Raw genomic sequence first — 27442 nt, 5'->3', positions numbered from 1 at the left:
GATTGATTGTGGCCCGCCGATCCGGCCGGTAGCGAAGACATACCCTCACAGCATTTTGTCTGTTCTGTTGCTGGACCTGGCCAATTCCAAAAAGGGCGAAGTGTCAGTGAAAGTTACTGAGTTATTTAAGTTAACAGAAATTTTTCATCTTGTTGAAAGTTTCAATTCAGGCTTGGTTTGAGAACTGGACAAAGATTGTGGCTGGCTCTTATTTTATCCAAACCAGTTCCTCCACTACAAATCCTGATGATCCAGTCACTGTTCTGTAGACAGCAACTGATTAACTGTTTAAAAATTTCAAAACCTCTGGGCATCTAGGTGGAAACGTACTTGAAGTCTGAGGTAGCACTTACGATGTGATTAGTCATTAGAAATGGGCCCAAACCAAAATACTAGCTCTGAAAACCCTGTAAACTTTGGGGAAGTTTAGATTCAGTTCTAGATCTCAGCTTTGTAGTTTTAGCTGATCATTACAGGTAATAATTTACCTCCAACTACTTATAAGTGAAATGAATGGATGCTCTTTAAAGGCACTGTATATACCTTCTCAGCGTCTGACCAGACTACCTATTATTCATATTAAACAGCGTCTTTTCTGACTAAGGTGACCAGAGGACAAGTGTGAAAAATCGGGATGGGGGTGGGGGGTAATAGGTGCCTATATAAGGAAAAGCCCCCAAAATCAGGACTGTCCCTATAAAATTGGGACATCTGGTCACCCTATTTCTGACAGCAGTGCTTCTTGTTTAACATTATACTGTCTCCCTGTCGTTGTGTCATGTCATGCACTGTGCCATAATACAGGAGGAAATCATGTCCCTGGGCATCACTTGATGTGCGCCTTAGATATTCTCTACATCCTGGATCGTATACGGTCTACCCATTCAGGCAGCAAATATCCATACAAACCGAATGTGACAAATGGCGTGAAGGCAACACAGCGAACTGCAAATTATTTCTGCTGCCTGCACACCTAAAGCCACCAACCACTGTCAGATACAGATATGCAAAATGTCATATTTCCCCATGTATTATGTGCATTGTTAAACTGTCTCACACCCCTTTGCACCAGCAGGCAGATATGTAACAGAGAGGCCAAAGAACATTCAGTGCAGTTGGTATTTCATCACAGTGTGCTCTGGACAGTCTGGCATTGCTGGCACTAGAAAATAGGCAATGAGCTTTGGACTGTTGGGAGGACACTGAAAAAATGAATGGCTTGGTGGTAGCAGTTATACATGGGCCTGCACGGGGGTGATGGGGAGTTGCAGCGCTCCATGAGGGATGGAAGTGGGGGAAAGCCACAGCATCAGCATCGCTTTGGATGGTGCAGGATGCTCCCCCTTTCGACATCTAACCAACTCTGATAATTGGTCCATAGAGAGGACAGGTCCCTTCCAGGAAAGCCTGATGACCATGAAGGATGAGAGGATTAGAGGAGAGAAGGTGCCCATATCAATAATAGCATGGCACAGATGCAAGGCTCCCTGACTAAGTTTTTGCTGGAAGAGACACACTGGATTTCAGCACTGAAGGTAATGCCCGGCGGGAGAGCCTGCTCAAACAAGCAGAATGGACGTGCGTGGCACGCGGCTGCACGTGCTGTAATTTGGAAACACTGAAGCCAGAAACAACAATCGTTTTACATCTGAGCGTGTGAATCATTATCGAGGAAGAAAAATAAAATCTGGGTATTTCAGCAACACACCGGGGAGGGATATTAGACCAGAAATGCTGTTCTGTGCAATGCTTGAAATTAATATGCATTGAGGGGGCAAGGCTGCGGGGAATAAAATCCTCCTTTCCCCTGCGTTGTGGGGCTGCCTGGATCATTCTTGTGAGCAGGCAGGGTATTAAACCGTAAAACCATCCCTCTGAGCCATTCAGCAGACAGAGCCTTTGGTTATGATTAAAAAAAACAACAACCAACGGAAGAAGAAATCATATTCTGAGCACAACGAAAGTTATTCACACTTCATTGGGCACCCCTGGATCCGACATCCGCTCTGGGTGCTAATTTTATTTGTATAGAAAATAAATGTTATAATTGGCTAAACAAGGCCTCCTCAGAGGCAGCAGACCAGGGCAGTATCAATATAGCAGGCATGGCTGGCTGCAGAGAGGTCATGCAGGGGGACACCACAGAAGATACGTTACGGCTCAATGGGCTTGATGCAGGAAGGACTGGGTGAATTTCTATGGCCTGTGTTAGTCACAGATTTTAAGGACAGAAAGGACCATTATGATAGTCCAGTCTGACATCCTATATAACCTAGACCATAGAACCTCACCCAGGAATTTCAAATGCAGGAGGTCAGACTAGATGGCTACAGTGGTCCCCTCTGGTTTAAAAACAAATCATCTATGAATCCATGAACCTGCACGTGGTGGGCGAGAGGAGGAAATGGACCTGACCAATGGTAGTGTGGCTTCTCTGCCCTAAACATGTGCTTACTGGCTACACAGCATGATTCCAGCCCAGTGTCTGCAGAAGGTACTCCATGCCCGGACCTTGGCCTGGGCGAGGGGAAGAATTCTCTCCCTGTATGGATTCCAGGTACAAAGCCTATTTACTCAAGCTTTGCACATGGGACCAGGACTTGTTCCAGGAGATACTCTTCTTTATTGCCATGGAACAGTGCTTTGCATCCAAGGGTCTCAAAGGCCTTTACAATGTCAATTAATTAATGACCACCGACTTTTGTTTCTATATTCTGGTGAGAGGACCTAGAAATAGCCAACTACAGACAATATATCAAAATCCCTAGGAGCTGAACTTTTAGGTTTCTAACTGGAACATTCACTATTTTGTTATGTGCCTGGATTGTGCCCAATCTTTTGCAAGCATATTAATGGTGTGGTCTTGTTGGATACAAGCAGCAGGTTACTGGTGCAACAAACTACCAGTAATGCTTAGCACTCTGAATCTCCGCATCTAATCTCAGTGACCCAGAACACACAGAGGTGGCCTTCCCCAGCCGCCCCAGGATGGGATATTATGCAATTATATGGCTTAAATAAAGGAGCAACCCATGCATAGAGCTCCTGTGTGATGATTTCTGGGGTACAGTATATTACAAATGGCTTTTTTCTGGAGAACTGTGTTACTGGACAGCGGTGAACTTCTATCCTTCACTTTGGGGTTGGGTTTTTTGTATGTATGTGATGAATTGACATTCCTCACTTGTCACCTCTGTGCTTAGATTGTTTAATTCTGCAGCTAAAAATGACAAATTGAAAAACATATTAGATTGACAGTATTGCAGCTGATGTGAACACACTGCCTCTCCAAGCCACTCTGAACTCAACATTATTATACACCAAACAGGCCCTTTGAGTTTGGTAGGAAAACAGTGTTGAACCTACTCAACTGGGAGACGTTTGTATTTATATGCTGTAGATTTGTGATGCATATTTTAAACATCTGAAAGTTATTACTCTGGTCAGTTGTGTAGCCCCTTGATTCCTGGCTCACAAGGGGGGAAATGGTTTAAATGATTGTTAAACATAGGCCCTGTTTTAAGTGGATGGCTTTCAACAATCATGGTGAACATGGGAGTGCATTGCAAAAAGCTAAATTTCCAAATCATGCAAACTTGTCAGAGGGTCACTGCTGTGAACCTGAGCTTTTCTGCCAACACAGAATCGTAGGACTGGAAGGGACGTTGAGAGGTTATCTAGTCCAGTCCCCTGCACTCATGGTAGGACTAAGTGTTATCTTAGACCAGGGGTAGGCAACCTATGGCACGCGTGCCGAAGGCGGCACATGAGCTGATTTTCAGTGGCACTCACACTGCCCGGGTCCTGGCCACCGGTCCGGGGGGCTCTGCATTTTAATTTAATTTTAAATGAAGCTTCTTAAACATTTTAAAAACCTTATTTACTTTACATACAACAATAGTTTAGTTCTATATTATAGACTTATAGAAAGAGACCTTCTAAAAATGTTAAAATCTATGACTGGCACATGAAACTTTAAATTAGAGTGAATAAATGAAGACTGGGCACCCCACTTCTGAAAGGTTGCTGACCCCTGTCTTAGACCATCCCTGACAGGTGTTTGTCTCTTAAAAATCTCCAAAGATGGAGACTCCACAACCTCCCTAGGCAATTTATTCCAGTGTTTAACCATCCTGACAGTTAGGACGTTTTTTCTAATGTCCAACCTAAACCGCCCTCGCTGCAGTTTAAGCCCATTGCTTCTTATCCTATACTCAGAGGTTAAAGAGAACAATTTTTCTCCCTCCTCCTTGTAACAACCTTTTATGTACTTGAAAACTGTTATGTCCCCTCTCAGCCTTCTCTTCTCCAGACTAAACAAACCCAATTTTTTCAATCTTCCCTCACAGGTCACATTTTCTAGACCTTTAATCATTTTTGTTGGTGTTCTCTGGACTTTCTCCAATTTGTCCACATCTTTCCTGAAATATGGTGCCCAGAACTGGATACAATATGCCAGTTGAGGCCTAATCAGCGCGGAGTAGAGCGGAAGAATTACTTCTCATGCCTTGCTTACAACTCTCCAGCTAATACATTCCAGAATGATTTTCGCTTTTTTTTTTTTTTTTTTTTGCGCAACAGTGTCACACTGTTCACTCATATTTAGCTTGTGATCCACTATGACCCCCAGATCCCTTTCCGCAGTACACCTTTCTAGGCAGTCTTTTCCCATTTTGTATGCGTGCAACTGATTGTTCCTTTCTAAGTGGAGTACTTTGCATTTGTCCTTATTGAATTTCATCCTATTTACTTCAGACCATTTCTCCAGTTTGTCCAGACCATTTTGAATTTTAATCCTATCCTTCAAAGCACTTGCAACCCCTCCCAGCTTGGTATTGTCCACAAACTTTATAAGTGTACTCTCTATGCCATTATCTAAGGGCTAGTCTACACTGGAAACATTAAACATGGCTTGTGTAGTTGTGGCACAGCGCTTCTCTCTCAGCGCTCTAAAAAAACCCACCTCCAGGAGGGGCGTGGCTCCCAGCACTGGTGCACTGTCTACACTGATGCTTTACAGCGCTGAAACTTGCTGCGCTCAGGGGGTATGTTTTTTCACACCCCTGAGCAAGAAAGTTGCCGCGCTATAAAGTGCCAGTGTAGACAAGCCCTTAAATCACTGATGAAGATACTGAACAGAACCGGACCCAGAACTGATCCCTGCAGGACCCCATTCGATATGCCCTTCCAACATCAAGTATCACACTTCTGATTTCAAGAATGACACCTGTGCAGCTCATTGAAAGATGCTACCATAAAAAAAACCTCTGGATCTCTAGCACTTCCATCTAATTGCAATCATTTTAATTAAGAAAAACAAATTTATAAGAAAAAAAGATGTAGCAATTTTCATCTACTCATTGAACTCAGCGGGTGAACCTTAATCAGTTTTTTTAAGTGCTTTTGAATTGCAAGTGATTTATGCATCCCTAAATTGAATTAGGTTATGGATATTGTTATTTTAGATCTGTTTTTAATGAAGTTTGCTGATTTATTCTGAATTATAAATACTTTTAAAGATGATTATATTGTAACATATTAAATCAGAGCATTACATTTGTTTCATCTGCGAAGGATTTGTTTCCCATCATTTTAATACATTATGGATGTCTTACTGCTTGACTACATTCAGCCCATGCTTACACTTTCCACTACAGACAAATCTGACAGATTCTGGGACCAGAGAGAGGTTTTTTTGCTCCCACAATATTTTACTTCTCAACCTGCCAAAGATCAAATGTGACACGTATTGAGTCCAAATTCTGCAGTCCTTATTCAGGCAAAAGTCCCAGTAGGTATAAAGCTGACTGGATCTCTCCCATGCGCAGGAGAAAGGGGAAGGAAGACAGACTTTACCCAGTTTCCAGTGAGAAGGGTTTTTCCTCCCTGTACCATGTGACAGGCTCACAGTTAATATCCTCAGTTTTCAGAGATCTCATTTCCCCTGTGTATAAATTCCTGTATCAAAAGTGAGAGAACCTCAAATCTGGTTGGGGCACAGAACTCAAACTGGGGCTAGAATGAATGACTGTTCCACATAAATGAAGGAAGTGGGATTGTTGATGGGGGAACCACACAAAGTCTGGAGGTTCAGTTCAGAGAAACCCCCAGATGTCTGTATGTTTACCCAAGGACGATTCAAACTATCCCAAACTATGGGGGGAGGGATAGCTCAGTGGTTTGAGCATTGGCCTGCTAAATCCAGGGTTGTGAGTTCAATCCTTGAGGGGGCCACTTAGGGACCTGGGGCAAAATCAGTACTTGGTCCTGCTAGTGAAGGCAGGGGGCTGGACTCGATGACCTTTCAAGGTCCCTTCCAGTTCTAGGAGATAGGATATCTCCAATCTCTAATGTCCATCAAGTTCTGTTGGAAATTTCATCAGAACTGGGTTCTCTTACTGGATTTTTAGTCACTCCTGCTGCCAGCTAAGCAGGAGATACCGCCAGAAGAACTTTTGCCATTAACAACAGTCACATATGTAACACTGTACACCGAAACAGTGCTTTATAAAACAAAGTACTGTATGGTGTGTTGCCTGCCCCCTGAAGCTCACAATATGAGTCAAATCAGACAAAGACAAGACACTACTCTTCAGCTGATAACTTCCCCTACTCATGGTAATAGCAGAGCAGCTCACAATCATTAGCAGATTTCATCTTCAGAACACTCTGGAGTGTTTGGACATGAGTGTCCCCATTTGGCAGGTGGGGGGTAGATTAAGTGACTTGCCCAAGGTACAGGGGAGTCTGTGACTAAGATAGGAACTGAACCAATGCCTTGAGTTCCAGTCCAGTGCCTGGCCCACTAGACCATCCATCCTTCCTACCCTATGTGGCCATGTAAATTAAGGGTGGTGTTCCCCCCACCCATTACCCCGAATCATCAGTTATTGGTGTGATCTGCTCACATTCCTATACAAAAGGCCTGCCCCCCCCCAAGTGGTTGATTGTTTTCCTGTGCAATGTTACATCATATTTGATAAATACCCTTTCTTCACAAACCCAAGAATAAGGTAACCAACGTTTGCCCATGTGTTTCTTTTCCTTTTTGTAGGAGGGAAAAAAAAATCTATGGCAATAAAAATCTTTCAAGTACCCTATTCCAGAGCCCAGCAAAACCACAGATAGAAATCACTCGAGTCATAAAACAAAACAAAAAACTCACAAGGATTAAACTAGCTCTTTAAAATCACGCTGGGTGCTTTTGAAACATGAACGTTTCTTTGAAGCAGAGCTGAATACTTTGCACAGAAAGATGGATTGGCAGAATGGCTTCAAAAGCAGCTTCCTGATTGCAGCAAATAGGTCTGGGTCTTTAGTTCAATCATAAGGTATCAGGGCAGGAATTCTGTCGCCAGTTGTGCGGGGGGGTCAGAGTAGACGAGCATTGTTACCCCTCCTGGTCCTGAAATCTATTCATCTGATGGGGTTGCAAGCTATTTTTTGGAGTCACCAAACTGCTTTGAGTCAGCAAACTTTGTGCATACACCCAGAATTTACACCCATTTCCCCCGCGCCCAGGATGACTCGATGCAAAATAAATAATAAAAAGTGGCTGTGCTCTATAAAGTGTGGTGGGGGCTCTCCTCTCTGCGAGGGTGTTCCAAACTCTGACACCTTTGGGGAGGCAGGAATTCCATCACTTCAACGCGCAGCTCTAGCCCAAGGCCTTTATTCACATGTACAGAATCCAGGTATCACTGACAAGAAGTCCGTGGGAGTACAGAATAAACCCCAGATGCCTATAAGGACCCCCCCCTCCCTCAGTCACACTCTCAACTGCCCTGCCAACCATAGCTCCTTAGCCCTAGATTACGGCAACTTCCTTCCCTTTGGGCGGTGCCCAATCCTTCTATTTGGTGCAGGCTTATAGGAACTATGTGCTGAGGCTGTTCCCCAGTCATGAGCTCAGACAACCTGCAAGTTGCTTTACTTTTCCGTGCCTCAGTTTCCCCATCAGTAAAATGGGGATAATTATACTGACCTCCTTTGTAAGGTGCTTTATTATCTACTGATGGAAAGTGCTATGTAAGAGCTAGGTATTGTAACTGTGTCCTTGCAGCAGCAACAAACGCCTCTCCACTGATCTGTGAAGTGGAGGACTCCAAAGGAGGAGGTGTGGGAGAACAGGCTGAAAAACCCATTTTCTCTAAAAGCTAGGCTGCCACAAGGGAGTGCCCTGTGTCTGGTGTGTACTGCTGTATGGTTTCATTAGAAATATTCTCTCCACTTCTTTGCTCCATTTTTCATTTTGCAACTTCAACAACTTTTTGCGTGGAATTTATTGTAATGGGCACTAAAGGTAATGGTCTCCCTTCTGCTGGAAAATGCCAAACTATTTATCCAAAATTTACGCTGAAGCAAATTATGGGGCATGACACTGGGACCAATCCTGCCTGCCTTGCATATGCAAATCTCTTAAAGTCAACAGGACTATTAGATGCACCACGAATGGAATAGGACTATTGCAGGTTCTCTCCCATTGAGCAACCAATGTGATCACTGGCTCCAAGGCATGATATTTTAGCATCTATATTTATTTAAGAAACAGTTTGTACAAGGAGCATCCCATATGCAACGTATTTTCCTATGCTTTCTCCAGTCTAGTTTTAGATAAATCAAGAGATGGGCGAATGACATGAGAGATGAAACTCTAGGGAGAGCTGCTTATTTGAAAGCATCACGCCAGAAAGCCTTACAATGAGCAGAGACAGCATATTTTGCCAGACATGATCGATATGATGCAACAGGTTTGGAAACCCATTAATATTACGTTCTCAAATCTCAACATTAAAACTCATTAAAACCACTGCGTTCCTTTCCCATCTGCAACCCAAGATTGCTTAATATCCACAGAATTAGCTCCTGCCAGCTCTTGCTTTTGGGTTCATCTCAGTGCTACGTTGCTGGCTGGGATTCAGCTGCAGATTCATGGGAGACTGAATTTTTATTTATTTTAAAGATATTCCTGTGTGAAACCCCCATTTTCATCTGAACCACCGGCTGTTAAAAAAACAGCCATCTCAAACAAAAATCACAGCAACCTGTATTGATTGACGCTTTTCCTCATCAGAGATTCAGAGAAAGGATATTAAATCTGTGGGCAGCACGGCAATCCAGCTTCCTGAGAAAATAACAACCCAGGAAAGTCTGACTCATGCTTATTTGTAATCAAGGACTGTGATTGAGATTACCCTCCGTCCCCCAGGGAATCAAATCAGATTTTCATGGATGTGTCAAGCTGAATTCATTCTCGTCATAAAACTGGAAAAGATTTAACATCTCAACATCAGAGCAGCATTTTTAGAATGGCAGCAGGACACCGAGGCTGCAGGAAGGGAGCAAACACGATTATGGGGCTGGAAAGATTGACGACAGTCAAGGAAGATTAAAAAGAACTAAATATACCATAAAAATAACAGCGTGGTTAAGTAACTGCCAATGGGGATGAGCTGTGGAGGCATCAACAATTAGGGGCTTTTGGAACCTGAGGTGGTGGGGGAGAGAATTAGAGATTGTGGAACAAATACTAGATGGAAGTCTGTATGCTAAAATGACCAACAATGAAATATGCAGTGTTGTAGCCAAGACAAGGTGGATGAGGTGATATCTTTTATTGGACCAATTTCTGTTGGTGAGAGAGAGAAGATTTTGAGCTCATACAATACTGACATTTAAATTATCATGGTTAGAAATAGAGTTCAGATTTAGCCGCCCACTGAAACTTGGGGACAGTCTGGAAAGTTAATCGCAATTCACTAAAGGTGTGAATTTATCATAGAATCATAGGGACCTTGAGAGGTCATCTAGTCCAGTCCCCTGCACTCATGGCAGGACTACGTATTATCTAGACCATCCCTGACAGGTGTTTGTCCAACCTGCTCTTAAAAATCTCCAACCATGGGGATTCCACAACCTCCCAAGACAAATTAGTTCACTGCATTAATCCCGTGTGGAAACACTTATTCAGAACCAAAGGGACCTTGATTTGGTTTATCGTTTGGTGCAACTGAATTCACTTTTAAATTAAACTAAACCAAATGAAGACCACTTTGATTCTGAATAAGAATGTCCACACAGCGTTTAACTAAACCACTTTAAATTGACACTTTTAGTTAATTCCGATTAATTTGCTTTGAGTGTTCTTGTGTTGACAACTCCTCAGGAAGATAACACTGCACTGTTTTGCACTCAGTTCATGTTTTCAAGGTTTGTTTTGCAGTCAAGAGCACTAGAAACAGATTTTTTTAATGAAAACTTGGGATCTAGAGTACAAACAATTCTGCAACAACCAGTATATTTGCAGCAAATTCCATAACCACAGAGTTGTGGAGTACATGCTCCCCCCCCAATACAATTGTTAAATCTGCCCTTTCCTTTCATCAAGTCTTCTAATCCTGTTGATGTGCCTGATCTAAAAATGCTCCTTTTGATATAAGGTTTAGCATTAGCAATGAACGTCTAGAAGAAATTAGCTGCATGATAAAAGGAACCTTTGAATGATGTATGTTTAAGACAAACAAGTGTTATTTCATTTACGATAGACACCAGCTTTACTTTCAGTTTCGGAAGCATATTGGACTCCAACATTCCCTGCTGTCAGTTTTCTCCTGTGTTTCTAGGATCTCTTGGCTAGTCATGGAGTCAGTATGATGTTCCTGACCTGCTAAAATAGCTGCTTATGCACAGGAGTTACGTCAGGTATCTGAGGTACCAATTCAACATGTCTGACCTCGAGTGGACTGCTTCTAATATCTGAGTGCAAATGGAACAGTGCTGCTGCTCCAGGGCGAAGGGACGTGGGTCCAAAACTAGATAGGGACCATCTCAAATTACAAACCTAATCTGAACTCAGCAAACTAGCTGGGCAATAAATACACTGTTCAATGGATTGTCCATACCGTTCAATGGATTGTTTTACCTCCTCGCTCCTGGTTCCTTCTTCACTCCTCAGGGACTGAGGGCTCGTCTACTTTACAAAGTTAGGTCAGCCTAACTACAGTTCTCAGGGCTGTGAAAAATTTCATGCCCTGTGCAATGTAATTAAGACCACCTAAGCCCCAGTCTAGACCACGGCTAGATCGATGGAAGATTTATTCCACTAACCTAGTTACCACCTTTTGCAGAGGTTGATTTACCACAGTGACGGAAATAACATTTCTATTGCTGTAGTAAGTACCTATACTCCAGCACAGACTGGCTAACCTAGTGAGGAGGGCTTTAAACTAGGTTCGACGGGGACAGGTGAGCAAAGCCCACAGGTAAGTGGGGAACATGGAGACGGGTCGGAAATAGGAGGGAGCGTGGGCCATAATGGCAGAGAGAAAGGAGGGTCAGGGCAAAACTGGGAGGCAAGATCAAATCAGTATCTTAGATGCCTATATACAAATGCGAGAAGTATGGGTAATAAGCAGGAAGAACTGGAAGCACTAATAAATAAATACAACTATGACATTGTTGGCATCACCAAAACTTGGTGGGATAATACACATGATTCTGGGATGTATTAACAGGTGTGTTGTGAGCAAGACACGAGAAGTCATTCTTCCGCTCTACTCTGCGCTGGTTAGGCCTCAACTGGAGTATTGTGTCCAGTTCTGGGCATCGCATTTCAAGAAAGATTTGGAGAGAGTCCAGAGAAGAGCAACAAGAATGATGAAAGGTCTTGAGAACATGACCTATGAAGGAAGGCTGAAAGAATTGGGTTTGTTTAGTTTGGAAAAGAGAAGACTGAGAGGGGACATGATAGCAGTTTTCAGGTATCTAAAAGGGAGTCATAAGGAGGAGGGAGAAAACTTGTTCACCTTAGCCTCTAAGGATAGAACAAGAAGCAATGGGCTTAAACTGCAGCAAGGGAGGTTTAGGTTGGACATTAACCACCCTGACAGTTAGGAACTTTTTCCTAAACACTGGAATAAACTGCCTAGGGAGGTTGTGGAATCTCCATCTCTGGAGATATTTAAGAGTAGGTTAGATAAATGTCTAGCCGGGATGGTCTAGACAGTAATATGGGTCCTGCCATGAGGGCAGGGGACTGGACTCGATGACCTCTCGAGATCCCTTCCAGTGCTAGAATCTATGAATAAGATTTTTCATAAGGAAGGTAACATCAAGGCCAGCCACAGGCACAGACATATACTCAAGTTCATGGAGATATTTGGCTAGTTGCAGCCAGAACAGAACAGGTTTGGAATAAGGAACAGAAAGGGACAGGGATTTTTTACTTGCAAACATGTTTTCACTACAAACATTCTGGGTTAACAAAACCAGTTCACCTGACGTATGTGAACAGACCTTGGAGGATGCCTGCCTGCAGCTGCAGTTGCTGCTAATAGGTGACAGAAAAAGTGTGTGAAATGAGAAGGAAAATATAACTCCATCAAATGGGGGTGGAGACGTAATTAGCTATGGAAATGCATTTATCACACCATTCTCCTCCTGGTTCTGATAAGCACTGTAGGCATATCCCACAAGGTGCTGGGTGCTCTCAGCTTCCCTGGACTGCCAAGAGAGTTGAATGTGCACAGCTGTAAAACAAACCTGAAGGATTCAGGCAAGGCCCTGTATTAAAAGTACTACAGTCTGTGTTGACATAATGCAGACATGGGGGAAGGATTATTTGATTCCAAAGGCTCTCTTCCTATTAAAGGAAAGTAGGACATTTAAACATTTTATAATTTATTTTTTGAAGATACTTAACTGTTCTTAAAGAGAAGGGACCATTAGGTGCATAATATGAGGTCTTCACCTTCTTCTGAAACTTCAGGTGCTGGCCATTGTCAAGAGGTAGAATATTGGATTTCATGGGCCAACAATCTGTTCTGATCTGCCAAATCCTATATTCTTAGTTGCATGCTCAAAATTTACTAGCTTTTTTTTCCCCCCTCTCTTTTTTTTTTAAACAAGCCCTGACAGAAATAGAAATGCCTTATTTTTAAATGTATCTGAGACCCAAATAAAACCAGAATTATGATGGTACATCAGAAGCAGAAATTGAAAATGACTATAAGAAAAAATTAAACAAACTAGTCTAGTTTCACTGCTCAAGATTGAGTGAAATGCAAAATAAATAAAATACAATACAAAATGAAGAGCATGAAGGTAAAATGTAAACCTGATATTCTTTTTGTTTTAATAATCTGGAGATGTTATTAGTAACAAAGCCATCTCCGAGGAAATGTTTTTTAAACTGAGAGTTATGTTAACAATGTCCTTTTAATAATTTCCATAACAATGAGCAGCAGCACTTACACAGTACATGTTGATACCCAGGATATTATTTTTATTGTATGTCACAAAATAAATGGGGAAAATGTAAGCTTGGCAGAAGAGCACATTAGGAACAATAGGGAAGAGTGTAGGGCCTGAATCTCCCAATCACCATCAGGAGTTGGAGGCTCTCAGAACCGCACAGGAAGATCTCAGCACCCACCACCAGCATCAGTTGGGATGTACTCTAGGTTAAACAGTGGATCTGAAAAGACTTTGGAGAACAATGGTTGTTGGTGCTGGTAGGTGTTAGAGAAGGTGGGAAATGAGCAGAAAAAATGAACTTTTTTGGAGCAGAAACTATAGGGCCAGTTCTGATCTCATTGAGATCAGCGTAAATCAGGAATTAGTGGGGTTATATTGGCATAAAACTAGTGCAATCAACAGTAGGATTATCAGGCCCCAGGTCTTATTTGTGAAGTGATATGCACACCTATCCTGCTGTATGAGAACACAAGAACGGCCATACTGGGTCAGACCAATGGTCCTTCTAGCCCAGTATCCTTTCTTCTGACACTGGCCAATGCCAGGTGCCCCAGAGGGAATGAATAGAATAGAGCAATTATCAAGTGATCCATCCCCCATCATCCAGTCCCAGCTTCTGGCAGACAGAGGTTTAGAGACACCCAGAGCATGGAGTTGCATCCTGGATCATCTTGGCTAATAGCCATTGATGGACTTACCCTCCATGAACTCATTAAATTCTTTCTTGAACTCATTTATACTTTTGGCCTTCACAACATCCCCTGGCAATGAGTTCCACAGGTCAACTGTGCGTTGTGTAAAGAAAGACTTCCTTATGTTTGTTGTAAACCTGCTGCCTATTCATTTCATCGGGTGACCCCTAATTCTTGTGTTATATGAAGGGGTAAATAATTCTTCTTTATTCACTTTCTCCACACCATTTATGATTTTATAGACCTCTATCATATCCCCCCCTTAGTCATCTCTTTTCTAAGCTTAACACTCCATCTTTTTAAATTTTTCCTCATATGGTAGCTGTTCCATACCCCTAAATTTTTGTTGCTGTTCTCTGTACCTCTTCCATTCTTTTTTAAGATGGGGTGGCAAAAATACTATGGGGAAATATAGAAAACTGGCAGAAGATCATGACTAAAAGTAATCAGTGAATATGAGATGGATGGTGAGAAAAAGAAAATCTTTATGATGCCATCTGAAAGCTTCTAATATACCTGGAGGCAGGACTTGAGATTTTATGTTCATAAAGGCTAGGTCTTGCTTTCAAAGTCAATGGCAAAATTCCTATTGACTTCAATGGGGGCACAATTAGGTCCAAAGACAGGAGACATCAAACTAAGGCCTGGTCTACACACCAGGCTGCACCTGTTCAGTTTTTAAACTAACTTAAGTCAAGTCCAGGCAATTTCTATCTAGACAAGTCGTAAGTCTCACAATATTATTTATATAGAAACCCAGAATAGAATGAGCTGTACTTCTCACAAATCACAAAGGAGCCACTTATGGTTGATGGACAGAGTGAATATTTTGGGTCGTAAAATCCAAACTCATTCATTCATTCATTTAGAGTAAGCAAAGAAAAAAGTAATTCTAGCCTATGCTTTGGTTTAAGGCCTCGTCACAGCACAGTTTGAAATACTAGGTTTGCAATCCTGATTACAATGCTGTTTAAATGTGGTAGGATTCAAGTACAATTTTCCCTGAGTGATGCGGACAAGAATTTTTTTTCTTCTGAAAAACATGCCATAACCTGGCAACTACTGTATTGTTAGCATGGTTTCAACCTAGCTGGATAGGACTGCAGTATCTCAGAAAGCAGCACAACGTACTAGGTGCAGGACCCAGGCAGGATGCCACCACGCTCCTCTCACTTTATAGAGACTGACAGTGTTTGTTTTTGACTCAATCCTGTTTCCACTGAAGTCAATGGGAGTTTTGCCATGGACATTAGTATGTGCAGGTCCTTAATGAAATGTTTTTGGTCTACAGCTGATAGAGAGCTGTGCAAGCTGCACTTTCACCCCCTTGTGACCAGTTGTGGCCCTGCATGCATTGCACACTCCTGGGAAGTGGCTTCTCTTCTCACTCACAAGGTTAACATACCATTGATACATGGGAGGGAAACGCGCCTTGGTGGTTCCTTGAATCACAACTGGCTCAGCATGTCTGAATAGCCTTTTTAGGCTAGGCCAAGAGGCAGGCAGTGGGAGTTGCCGGTGCTCAGAATCGGGCCAAACATCAGCTTTGACTGAATACAAACTCAGGGTCAGATTCTGCTCTCATTTGTACCACTGTAAATCCAGAGTGATTCCACTGAAGTCAGAAAGTCACCCTGAATTCACATCGGTATATTTGAAAGCAGAACCAGGCCTCGAGTCAGGATTTCCAGACTTGGCCAAGTGACAATGGATTAGCTTGTAAAGTTTGGAGGAACAAAATGGATGCAGTTTGAGAGAGAGCCTCACTTTTCAAGGTTATGGCTGGTGTGGTAGAAAAAGCCAACATTCATGTTTTCAGTGGGTATAAAAAAAATTACAGTACAAATACACAAGGGTGATAAACACATTTACTTTGTACTAATATAGAAAGTATACTCAGCAGCTGTGATACCAATTAGGTGCTGAAATGACGACATACCGTCTAAGGTCAGCAGACATATACTGTATAGAGTGCCTGTTTAGTTTTTTGGAACCTGCCTTGTTTAGCTGTCATCTGTCATACAGGCTTAGGGAACAAGAACCTCCACAACTGGAGCGGCTGGAATTGCAGGATTAAAACAATGCATATTTATGCCTGCCCCCATATTTCTCTCACTCACTCTGGATACAGAACTCATCTCACTTTTAATTGTATATATTGTGGTAATTTTTCTTTGGGATCCTTTGGTTTGTTTTTGGCAAGCTTCATTGTGAACTGAACAGGAGTAAATTCTTGGCTTTGGACAAGTTAGAATCATAGAAGTGTAGGGCTGGACGGCACCTCAAGAGGTCATCCAGTCCATGCCCCTGGATTGAAGAGGATTAAGTACATTCAGGGCAGTGGTCCCCAAACTTTTTACCTCTCACCCCCCTTGCCCATGCCCCCCCAAGCCAGGACCAGGAGTGGGGCCATAGCTCCAGGAGGGGGGAACACAGACAGGGGTAAGGGGGCCGAAGCTGGGGCCATAGCTGGGGGCATGGGTGGGGCCCAGGGCCCACAGCTGGATTACCCGGCACAGGGCTGACAGACGGATCCCCAGGCACGGAGCCCCAGGAGCGGCGCCTGCAGCCATGGCTGTGAGCGGAGCCCTGGGAACAGGGCCGGCAACCTCCACAAGAGGCAGAAGCTATGTCGGCAGGAGAGCATCTCCCACCAACATGGCAGTGTGGACACCACTTTAAGTTGATGTAGCTTATTTCACCCAGGGGGGGTGTCATTTTCACACCACTGTAAGTTACATAGACTTAGGTAGTAGTGTAGACCAGCCCTTATATCATCCCTGACAGGCATTTGTCTAATATGCTCTTAAAAACTTCCAAGGATGGGGATTCCACAACCTGGGTTTAACTATCCTAATATTTAGAAAGTTTTCCCTAATATCTAACTTAAATCTCCCTTGCTGCAGAGGTTAAACTTCTTTACTAAATAGTGCATGGCCTTTTAAGGTAGATTGCAAAGATTAATTCCTATACAGGGATATTCACTTTCAACCCTTTTATAGACTTCCGCATTGTATGTGGAATTATAATAGCAATCATGTAGTCCAAAAGGAAATAGACTAAATTGTACATTACATAATCATCAGTTAGGAAGATGCATTTTTCTCCTTAACAATGGTAGAAATATCTTATCCTAATATTCAGCACCACCCTTATGGTTCAATTCAAAACACCAAGTTCTCTGCTAAAGAAAGTAACTCTTTGTAATCTCTCTTTAGTAGCCAATATTTGCTAGATACATGTCCCCTTCCAGCATCACATTCCCTCTCTTATTTTCTAAGGTCTTATCTACACCAGAAATGTGTACGTCTTTAACTATACCAGTATAGTTAAAGCAGTACAACCGCCTCACGTGGACACAGTTATTCCAGTATAAAAATGTGTATACTGGTATATGGCTAGGTCTACACTACATGGGGGGGGGGGGGGTGTCGACCTAAGATACGCAACTTCAGCTACGTGAATAGTGTAGCTGAAGTGGCGTATTTTAGGTCGACTTACCTGGCTGTGAGGACGGCGGCGAGTCGACCGCTGCTGCGCCGCCGTCGACTCCGCTTCCGCCTCTTGCCGTGGTGGATTTCCGGAGTCGACGGCAGAGCCATCGGGGATCGATTTTATCGCGTCTTCACTAGACGCGATAAGTCGATCCCCAATAGATCGATTGCTGCCCGCTGATCCGGCGGGTAGTGAAGACGTGCCCATAGCTTATTCCAGTACAACAAGGGGAATTAGCTAACTGGTATAAGGCACCTTTATATTGGTATAACTGTGTCCACACTAGTGTTTTAACCATTACAACTATTTCAGTGTAAAAAAAAAAAAAAGTCACCTCTTTACCCAAAACATTTAACTTTACATGTAGACCAGGGTTAAACAATTCTCCTTCCTTGAAATAGCCACACCACTTAGAACTGTTATGAAACATGGAGACCTATCTCAGTTCTTATTCTAGTGTCCATGAACATTGCGTCAGAATCTCTGAGCTACTAAACACACACACACACACATAATATTTCCTTGTACTTTGAGACAAAGTTAAAAATCTTATTTAAAAAAAGACAACATTATTTCTCATGTAAGACACAACACCTTGGATTTTCTGAGCTGAGACAGTTTTAAAATGCTGAATTTATTTTTCCACCAGTTACGCTGCTTGGTTAATTTCTGCATTTCTCTCAGTTTGGATACATAAAACAAACCAGTCAGTTTCACTTTTATCCCTGTCAGCTTCACTTCCAGGTTCCTATATACCACCACCACGCAATATTTGTGTTGAATACATTACAGGGGAATGCTCATTTACTAAAAACTCTGTCTACAATTCATTATGTGCCAGATCCTGTCACACTTTCTCACATTTAACAACACCTTAGCTTACCCTAGGAGTAGTTCCACTGAAAGCAATGGGAATATTTGCAAAGTGAAAAGGGCAGAATATGGCCCTAAATAAAGACAATCCCTGTGATCTCTACACCACCCAGTCATTCAGCGCCTTACCCTACATCCATTAAAGTCAATAGTGTTGTTCCATTGGAGACCTCAGTGTATTCTGCATCTGAAATGTTCTAACCTATCCAACTGAATGGCAAACCCTGGAACCTCTCAATAGCAGAGCTCCCATTGAAGCCAATGTGAGCAGTACACAAAAGACATGCAGGATCAGGCACTTGGATTGTAAGCTCATTGGAGCAGAGACCAGACTTATCTTTCTCTACGTATTGCACAGTGCTAGGCTGACAAGCCATCGTCCTGCTCCCATCTCTTTTCTAGCCACACATCACTCAGAGAACATCTTCTGGTCAAACACTTGGTGCAATTTATTTACAGTCTTCTTTCTACCACCCTTACAAACTTGTGCAGCTCTGTATTTCCACTAGCATGGACTCCTTAGATCTCTCCTGGCTCCAGCTCTTAAAAGCCCACCAGCCCATCTCTTCCCCCTTAAGCATTTCCTTCTTGTGCCTTTTCTACTTTCTGGGCTAATGGGTTCATTAGCCTCATAGCTCTCTCCCACCCATCTCCAATCTATCCATTTGGCATGTGATCAGAGTGCTGGTACAGTGGCTGACGCCCAGCACTCTGTCACATAGCCACAAAGATGGTCCTCAATAAAAATGGCTGCATTCAAAACTAATGGAAACGGAAACCCCAGGCATTCACAGAGCCAGTAAAGAGGAGCAGCACAACCAGGCTCTGGTCTGTTCGAAGCAACAGCCTCCAGGGGTCATATCTCATACGCAGAGAGAGAGAGATAGACAGCAGATAAGTTTTAGGATACTGAAGGCACTGGCCCTCAGGTGAAACTCTGGACACCTATCACAGAAAAATGAATGTCCCTCCAGAGGCCTTCATGCAAAGTGGGTTTGATTAAAACAGGAACAGATGAGTTATTTATTAAACTGGGGTCACATTTTAAACCATGTTAGAGAACTTCCTGGAGCTGTCATAGAGACAACCACATACAGACAATAAAACTTTATGAGCAATTTAAATTCTCTATCTCCTTAGCAGATGCAGAACAATAGTGACAATTGACTGTTTGCAGGTGGTGTATATTTTCCTTTCATTAGCTAGGACTCCGGTTAAACACATATTATTCTTTTATATAAGATTACCCCAATCTTCAGGGAAGTTAAATTATTCATGGCTCCTTTTTTCACATAATACACTATAAAAATATACTGCATTTATGTTCGATTAGCCAAATACCTCGTTTATTGTGAGCCAACATAGGAAAAGCAATGATTTGTCTATGTTAGGATATTAACGGAAATGGATTCCTGGGGGTGCTGAAGAAAGAAAATGTGTTTTACATACACTCACGCACACCACATATACATATTAGTAATACCCATGTGATAAAATTGCAGACCCATGTAATAAATTACATTTATCATGCAACTTTAACCATGTCACCTGCATTCCACCCATTAACCCATCTCACTCAGGATTTATTCTAACATCCCAAATCCTGGAGCAATTTGCTACAACTGGAATTAATTTGTTTAAAAGTTAGCCTGTGATTAAAAAAAAAAGAATAAGTTTTCCTTCCTCTCTTACAAAATGACTAATTCCCTCCCATAAATTTACACTGGCCTGAGGCCCACAATGGGCAACTTTCCATCACAGACCAGTTCAAATGTTAAGGTTTTATACCTTGTGAACATATATAGGTAGAAAGCTCAAAATAGGATTGTAAGCAGGTTCCTCCTTCAGCCCCAGGCATCTGGGCTGGTAAGTCCTCCTGGTAATTAAACAACACATATGCACTACCAGCTACCTTCACTACGCATCTTCATTAATTATTATTATTATTTCTTGCTTCCACTCACACAATGTAGCAACAGATAGACAAGGCCTTCTTCTTACTCCCTGGCTCAGCCTTTTATACTACTTGCATTCTTCTCTAGCTAGCCAGCTGGTGAGCTAATTACCTCATTAACTCATCAAATTCCCTACAGGTGCAGCTGATCCCCACTAACCCTTCAAATCCAATCAGACTGCCTCGCTCCTGCCTACTCTAACTATACCCAGTGCCCTGTGTTATTGAAGTGACCAGGGTGCTAACGCCCCTCTGTTTATAGCTGCTAACAGAACCTTGTTACAAGGATCTTTTCTCCTTTCCAGTGCTGTGATTCCCAAATAATGTGACACACAGCACTTGCTTCTAGCTATATATAATGCTAGAAGAATACATATACAATCACACTTTTATGTAAGGCAGGCCTGCACAACACGCGGCCCGCGGGCCGCATGCGGCCCGCGTGGGCCCACTGTGCGGCCCGTGGGCAAGCGGTGGGGGGCGGTTTCCGGGTTCACCCCCTGCCCGGGGGGCCCGACCTCACAGCCCCGCGCGCCGCGCTCTGACTGCCCTGACAGTCAGAAGCGCGGCTGCCGGGTTCGCCCCCTGCCGGCGGGGGGAGGGGGGGCGAACTCAGCCCCGCGCGCCGCGCTCTGACTGCCCTGACAGTCAGAAGCGCGGCTGCCGGGTTCGCCCCCTGCCCCGCGCTTCTGACTGTCAGGGCAGTCAGAGCGCGGCGCGCGGGGCTGAGGTCGCCCCCCCGCCCCCCGCCGGCAGGGGGCGAACCCGGCAGCCGCGCTTCTGACTGTCAGGGCAGTCAGAGCGCGGCGCGCGGGGCTGTGAGGTCGGGCCCCCCGGGCAGGGGGTGAACTCGGAAACTGCCCCCCACCGCGGGCTGTGAGGTCGCCCCCCCCCCCCCCCCCCGCACACGCGTCGCCATCTCCCGCGCCTCCTGCCTGGCGTCCAGCGTCACTTCCGGGGCTGCTGAGGCGGGAAGCGCTGGCTGGGCACGAGGCAGACCTGGTAAGTCCGAGCGAGGGGGGAGGCATCCGGCCTGGGCTCTAGCCGCAGCTCACGGGGGCTGGGGTCAGGGGGATGTCCGGGTCAGGGGGATGTCCAGCTCAGAGGGGCTGGGCTCAGAGCTAGGGGTCAGGGCTGCGGGGGGATGGGGTCGGGGGGTGCTTAGCTCAGAGGGGCTGGGCTCGGAGCTAGGGGTCAGGGCCGGGGGGGGCTGGGGTCAGGGGGATGTCCGGGTCAGGGGGATGTCCAGCTCAGAGGGGCTGTGCTCGGAGCTGGGGGTCAGGGCTGCTGGGGGATGGGGTCGGGGGCTGCTCAGCTCACAGGGGCTCTGCTCGGAGCTGGGGGTCAGGGCTGGGGGGGGATGCCCCGCTCAGAGAGCCTTACCATGCTGCTAACCCCCGTCTCCCAGAGCCTCAGCGCGCCGCGTCCAGGAGCGGCCCTGGACAGCGCTGCAGCGGCCTGGCTCCAGCGGGATGTGAGCTCCCGCTGCTCGGCTGCAGCTCGCAGCCCCGCCCTCTTACCACACGGCTCTGAGCGGTCCAGGGCTGCTCCTGGACGCGGCGCTAGGATGACCAGACGTCCCGATATTTGCTTGTTTGTCCCGCGTCCTGAACGATGTTCGGTCGGGACACTGGACAAACAAACAATTTTGCCCTCTGCTCCGGCGCACAGGCGGAGCCCGGAGGGGCTCTCACCCCCCCCGCCCCACTCCGCCTCCTCCTTCCCCCATTGGATCCCTCCCCAAATCCCTGCCCCCAGCCCCGCCCCCTCACTGCCCCATTGGATCCCGAGCCGGGCCTGGGGAGGAGATGCCCCTGTGCAGCAGCCTGGGCACACGGGCCATGGCCGGCCGGGGCCGGGAGCGCTGCAGTGCAGCGCAGCGGCTGCTCCAGCCCTGCAGCCCACGGGGCAGCACGGTGCGTCCGGGGGCAGCGCGGAGCGGGCAGGGCCCGGGTGGGCGGCGCGGCCCGGGGGTGTGGGCCACCCATCAGAGACACGCGGCGGAGAGGGGCTGCCGGGGCGAGACTTGTCCCAGGCGGGGCGGCCGGCGTACAGGGGCGAGGAGCCGGTCAGGGTCCCCCAAACCGATAAACTTCCCCGCCACTGCCGGGGAGCCCCGCACCTCTCCCGCTCGGCTGCGCTCCAGCGGGCCGGGGGGCCAGAGGCTCCGCGGGGAAGGCAGCTAATGCCCCCGGACCCTCCAACGGCTGGATGAGCTAATTCCCGAGAAGACCAGCAGGAGGCGCCGCCGGGGTGAGTCCTGCTTGCTTACACGGGGGCTGGGCGGCGCTGGGGGGGGGGAGATGGGGTTCGGCGGGGCTGGGTGGCGCGGGGGGGGGGGCGTTTCAGTACGGCCGGGGGGTTTCGGCCCTCGGCTATTTTCTTTGGAGTAATATGGCCCTCGCCGCTTTACGAGTTGTGCAGGCCTGATGTAAGGCATATACCAGTACACGTATCTAAATATAGTAATATAAAGAAAATGGGTTTGAAGCAGTTAGGATTGCTACAGACATAACATACCTGACTCAAAGGCACAAGAGCAAGGAAACGAAAAGTTAAGTGACCTAACGTACCCTCTTCTCTTTCGCCAACAGACACACACTTTACCATGACCATAACTACCATATACTGCAGCCTTAACGCTGTCTCCCTCAATACTCCCTGTACCTCACACCTTTACCAAACTACCATCTCCTAGCAGGGTTAGTTGTGGATGTTTGTCATGGTGTGATGTGCTTGGAGAGGACATTCTGGTAGAGGGAGTGATGGAAGGCTGGCAGCCCTAGAGGGACACAGTCGGTTGTAATGCCTGCTCGACAAACCTGTTGTGTGAGCTCCAGCAAGTCATTTCACCTCTCTGTGCTTCCGTTCCCCTGCCACCTCTCGGCTGTCTTGTCTATTTAGATGTGTGACCCTTTCGAGCAGGGACTGTCTCACGGCGTGTGTGTACAGTGCCTAACATGCTGGGGACCCAATTTTGGTTGGGCCATAAACAACAACATTATTACATTGTAACTCTCTGGGGGTGGAAACAAATGTTGTATGTTCCACTGCAAAGCTGGGACCTCGCACTGATGCAGGACTGATTTGTTCCTAACCTGAGCCTTGGGCAAGTGCAATTTTGCAGGTTCAATTCCATCCTGGGGGGAAAAAACAACATTTATCTGGGCAAATTGATGATAAATAAGAAGGCATCTGACTGAAAATGAAAAACAGTCATTCAGATACGTGGTGGCACGGTGTGAAAACAGACCAGTGTTGTTCAGATGTTAAAAGCTAGTCTTGGCAAAGTTAGATTATCCCTGGGAAAGGTGCTCTCATGAGACTTCAAGTACATCCTGGTTTTGGCTGGGCTGGAAACACTTTTGGCCAGGGCCGGCTCCAGGCACCAGACGAGAAAGCACGTGCCTGGGGCGGCACATTGTAAGGGGCGGCATTCCGGCCAATCTTGGGGCGGCCAGCCCAGCCCTGAAGGGGCACGGACCCCGACCCGGGGGGGGCAGGAACTAGTGATCCCCGCTGCTCATCGTGCCGCCGGGCTCCCCGGGACGCGCCACTCCCCGCCGCCTGCACCGGCCTCCGCCTCCTGCACCGCTCTGAGCCCGGCCCGGCCGAGCCGCCTTTAAAGGAGCGGCTGAGCCAGCACCTCCTGCAGCCCCCGGGCACTGGAAGGAGGGAGAGTTCTGTGGCGGCCCGGCAGGCAGCAGAGGCAGGGAGGGAGGGTTCTGCGGCGGCCCAGCGGGCTGCGGTGGCAGGGATGGTTCGGCAGCGGCCCGGCAGGCACCGGAGGGAGGGAGGATTCTGCGGCGGCCCGGCGGGCAACGGAGGGGCGGGCCCCACTGATCCCGGCGCCGTTTGCACTGTGCTGAGCCCCGCTGCAATGCTGGCCCCACGCGGGGGTCGCAGACCCCAGCCAGCGCTGCCTGTGTTGGCCCCTTTGGAGCCTGCCCGGCCGGGAGAGGCACCCCAAGGCCGGAGCGGGGAGCCCCTCGCCCGGCTGTGAGCGGGCTGCAGCGCCTGGCTGCCCACGGGCGGAGGGAGCGGGCGGGTGCCGCCCTTCACCCCCTTCCGAGCTGCCTTGACCACCCTCCACGCGCTCCCTGCGGCTGCCATTTTGTTTTTGGGGTTTTTTTGCTTTGGCAGTCCGGCCGCCTTTTTTTTTTTTTTTTTTTTTGCCTGGGGCGGCAAAAAAGCTAGAGCCGGCCCTGCTGTTGGCCAAATCCTCTCCCCTGTACAGGGAATTCTGCCATACTTAGGGTGGAATGGATTCCTCTCTCTCAGGCCACATAGCGACAGAACAGCGGTTATTGCACTCCCAGGGCTATGCTTCTGGTGGTTTACCTGCATCATCTGTAATTCTACTGCAGTTCTAGAACAGTCAGCTGAATCAAGTTATTTAGTAGCGACTTAGCTTTACGCCCATGTGCAAAAACAAAATGTATGACACTAAAACAGAAAACGAAATCCAAAATTATAAAATGTTAAAATACATATAAAGAAGGATTAAAAAGAATATAAAGTATTAATCATATATAACCACTGCACCACTGGCTTTTCCTTATATTATTGGCTGGCCACACAAATAGGGCAACTGCTCAGCTCACAGATACATTGTCAGTTCCTAACAAATATTCTGTTTTTTGAGAGGTCGTAGAAAAAGGCATCTGGGACGAAAATATGCAGAGCCATATTGACCTTAACTGGAAATATAAATTCCAACATAACAAATAATGGGGTAGGTCTTCTACCTGCCCTGAGGCACACTGACAAAGGCATTCTACAGCAAATATTCCTTTTGGAAAAAAGTAATTGATTTGGGATCAAGAAGGAATTTTCCCCGGGTCAGATTGGCAGATACCCTGGGGGGTTTCACCTATCTCTGCAGCATGAGGCATGGGTCACTTGCAGGTTTAAACTAGTGTAAATGGTGAACTCTCTGTAACCTGAAGTCTTTAAACCATGGTTTGAGGACTTGAGTAACTCAGCCAGAGGTTAGGGGTCTATTACAGGAGTGGGTGGGTGGGTGAGATTCTGTTGCCTGCAATGTGCAGGAGGTCAGACTAGATGATCATGATGGTCCCTTCTGACCTTAAAGTCTACAAGTATCTTACAGGCCAATTTCTTCCCTTCAATGTACACACCTGGCTTCCACTAACTCCAGTGGGACCTCTGTGAGACACTGGGGGCAGGATTTGCCCTTCTATTTGTGGCTAGGTCATATTAAAGATAGAACTGAGTCTCCAAATCAAAAGCTCCATATCTCAGCTCCCTTGAACTTTGGAGAAGTTTGGCCTGTAGTATGTGTTTAGATGCCTGTATTAAAATAAGCATGTAAGATCTGCAGTGGGTATACAGAGATGGTAGGTTGTAAGACTTTAGGTGCTGCATGCGTTCTAGTGCTGCACAGTGGGGAATCAAGACTCAGACGCTTCAGCACAGTTGTTGGGATTAAAGCCCGCTGAAGTCTGCTGCAACGTGCTATAAATATATTTCTGAGCACTGAGCCAACTGCATAAACTCGGAAGCAGCCTGTTTCATTTGAAGGGTTTGTGTCAGCAAAAGCCTGAATTAGAATCTTGGAGGCACGTGCACAGCAGAGCTGGCCCCACCGGGGATGGACCACTGGTTGGCAAAGGCAAGGCCCGTCTTCAGTTGAATGTTGCTGCCGCTTAGCTCTCAGTACTGAGGGCATTCAAAGGCAAAAAGAGACGGTGAAAAGGGTAAGGCAGAATACAGAGGAAACACAGAATGTGAGATCATCACTCTGGGTATTTTGAAAACAAATGTCTAGCTTGGAGTGAGGGATGTGGCTGACCTTAGCAAGCATCCACTCCGGGATGGCATCTTGGGGGACAAAATCTCAAGTGAACAGCTTGTGCGATTTTGGTGCTACTTCTAAACTACCTTGTATCTGAACCCTCAGCCCCAAGACTAAAGCTGACAACTCTAGCTCCAGATCCAATCACCGCTTTCTTGGCCCAACTTCAGTTCACATGACACGGGTGCACAAGCAGATTCACAATGAACGATAAATCCTTCCACTCTTGAGGCAAAGCGAAGTGCTGCCTAGAGATGCCTTAATGCATCCTGCTTGTGCAGTCTGAGGGTTTGGGGTTTTTTTATTTTTAAGGAGATGGTGCGCATAGTTTGATCCTAGAGCTATGAGTTTCTTTAGGTTTGTCTACATGGTGGGATAATGTGGTGTAGACACTGTTGGTGCTGTTTGAAACAGCACTACATTCAAGTGCACTAGGGAACTTTTAGTGCACACCAACAGGGTCTACTACACAGACCAATCAACGTGTAACACGTTGGGGGGAGGGATAGCTCAGTGGTTTGAGCATTGGCCTACTAAACCCAGGGTTGTGAGTTCAATCCTTGAGGGGGCCACTTGGGGATCTGGGGCAAAATTAATACTTGGTCCTGCTAGTGAAGGCAGGGGGCTGGACTCGATGACCTTTCAAGGTCCCTTCCAGTTCTAGGAGATGGGATATCTCCATTAATAAAAAAAAAAAAAAAAAAAAACACATTAGTGCACTTTAGCAATCCCCGTAAAGCACATTACCCCACTGTGTAAACAAGCCCTTTGCATCTTGAATTCAGTGTTAGCTTCCATACAGCGGTACTTCACTACAGCCAGTATTGCCACCCTGATTTAGTAGCAACAAGTAAGTGATGCAGGAAGCAGGCAGAGCTGTCAGAAACAGGGTTGACTAAACACTGAGGGTGTGTCTTCACTAGCATCAAGGGCATGTTCTTACCACATATTAGCTAACACAAGGTAACTAACGCAAGGTAAAATCCCAGTGGAGGCAGTTTGTAGTTTTCCACAAGTTAGCAGGGCAAACCCTAGGCTTCTCCATAGGCTTCTCAACCTGCTAACTTGTGTTAAAACTACAAACGCTCTGTCTTTGTTTGAATTTTACCTCATGTTAGTTACCACAGGTTAGTTAACACAGATAAAAAACACAACGCTTTTCCTAATGAAAACAAAGCGGCCAGCATTATATGCTGAGGTGCTAGTGTCTGTTTCTCTGCTATGCCCTTTGGCCTTCATTGCTGAGTCTTTGGTTCCTCACTAATCTAGCTCCTCCTTGAAACAAGACCCTTGGAGGTACTTCCATTCTGTTCAGAAAAGACCCACAAAGCTGGGATGTCCAGAGCTCTTGGGTCT

The 27442-nt window shown here is 46.0% G+C and overlaps 1 protein-coding gene across 1 annotated transcript in view; it reads right to left on the bottom strand.

Annotated features, from left to right (window-relative positions):
• Positions 1 to 27442, bottom strand: part of NEURL1 (neuralized E3 ubiquitin protein ligase 1) — a 266866-nt gene that overhangs the window by 57555 nt on the left and 181869 nt on the right. The window lies entirely within an intron of this gene.

Source organism: Emys orbicularis, chromosome 7 (genome assembly GCF_028017835.1).
Source record: "Emys orbicularis isolate rEmyOrb1 chromosome 7, rEmyOrb1.hap1, whole genome shotgun sequence".
Classification (NCBI taxonomy): Eukaryota; Metazoa; Chordata; order Testudines; family Emydidae; genus Emys; species Emys orbicularis.
Note: the sequence above shows the minus strand (reverse complement) of the source record. Positions and strands in the feature narration are given on the sequence as shown.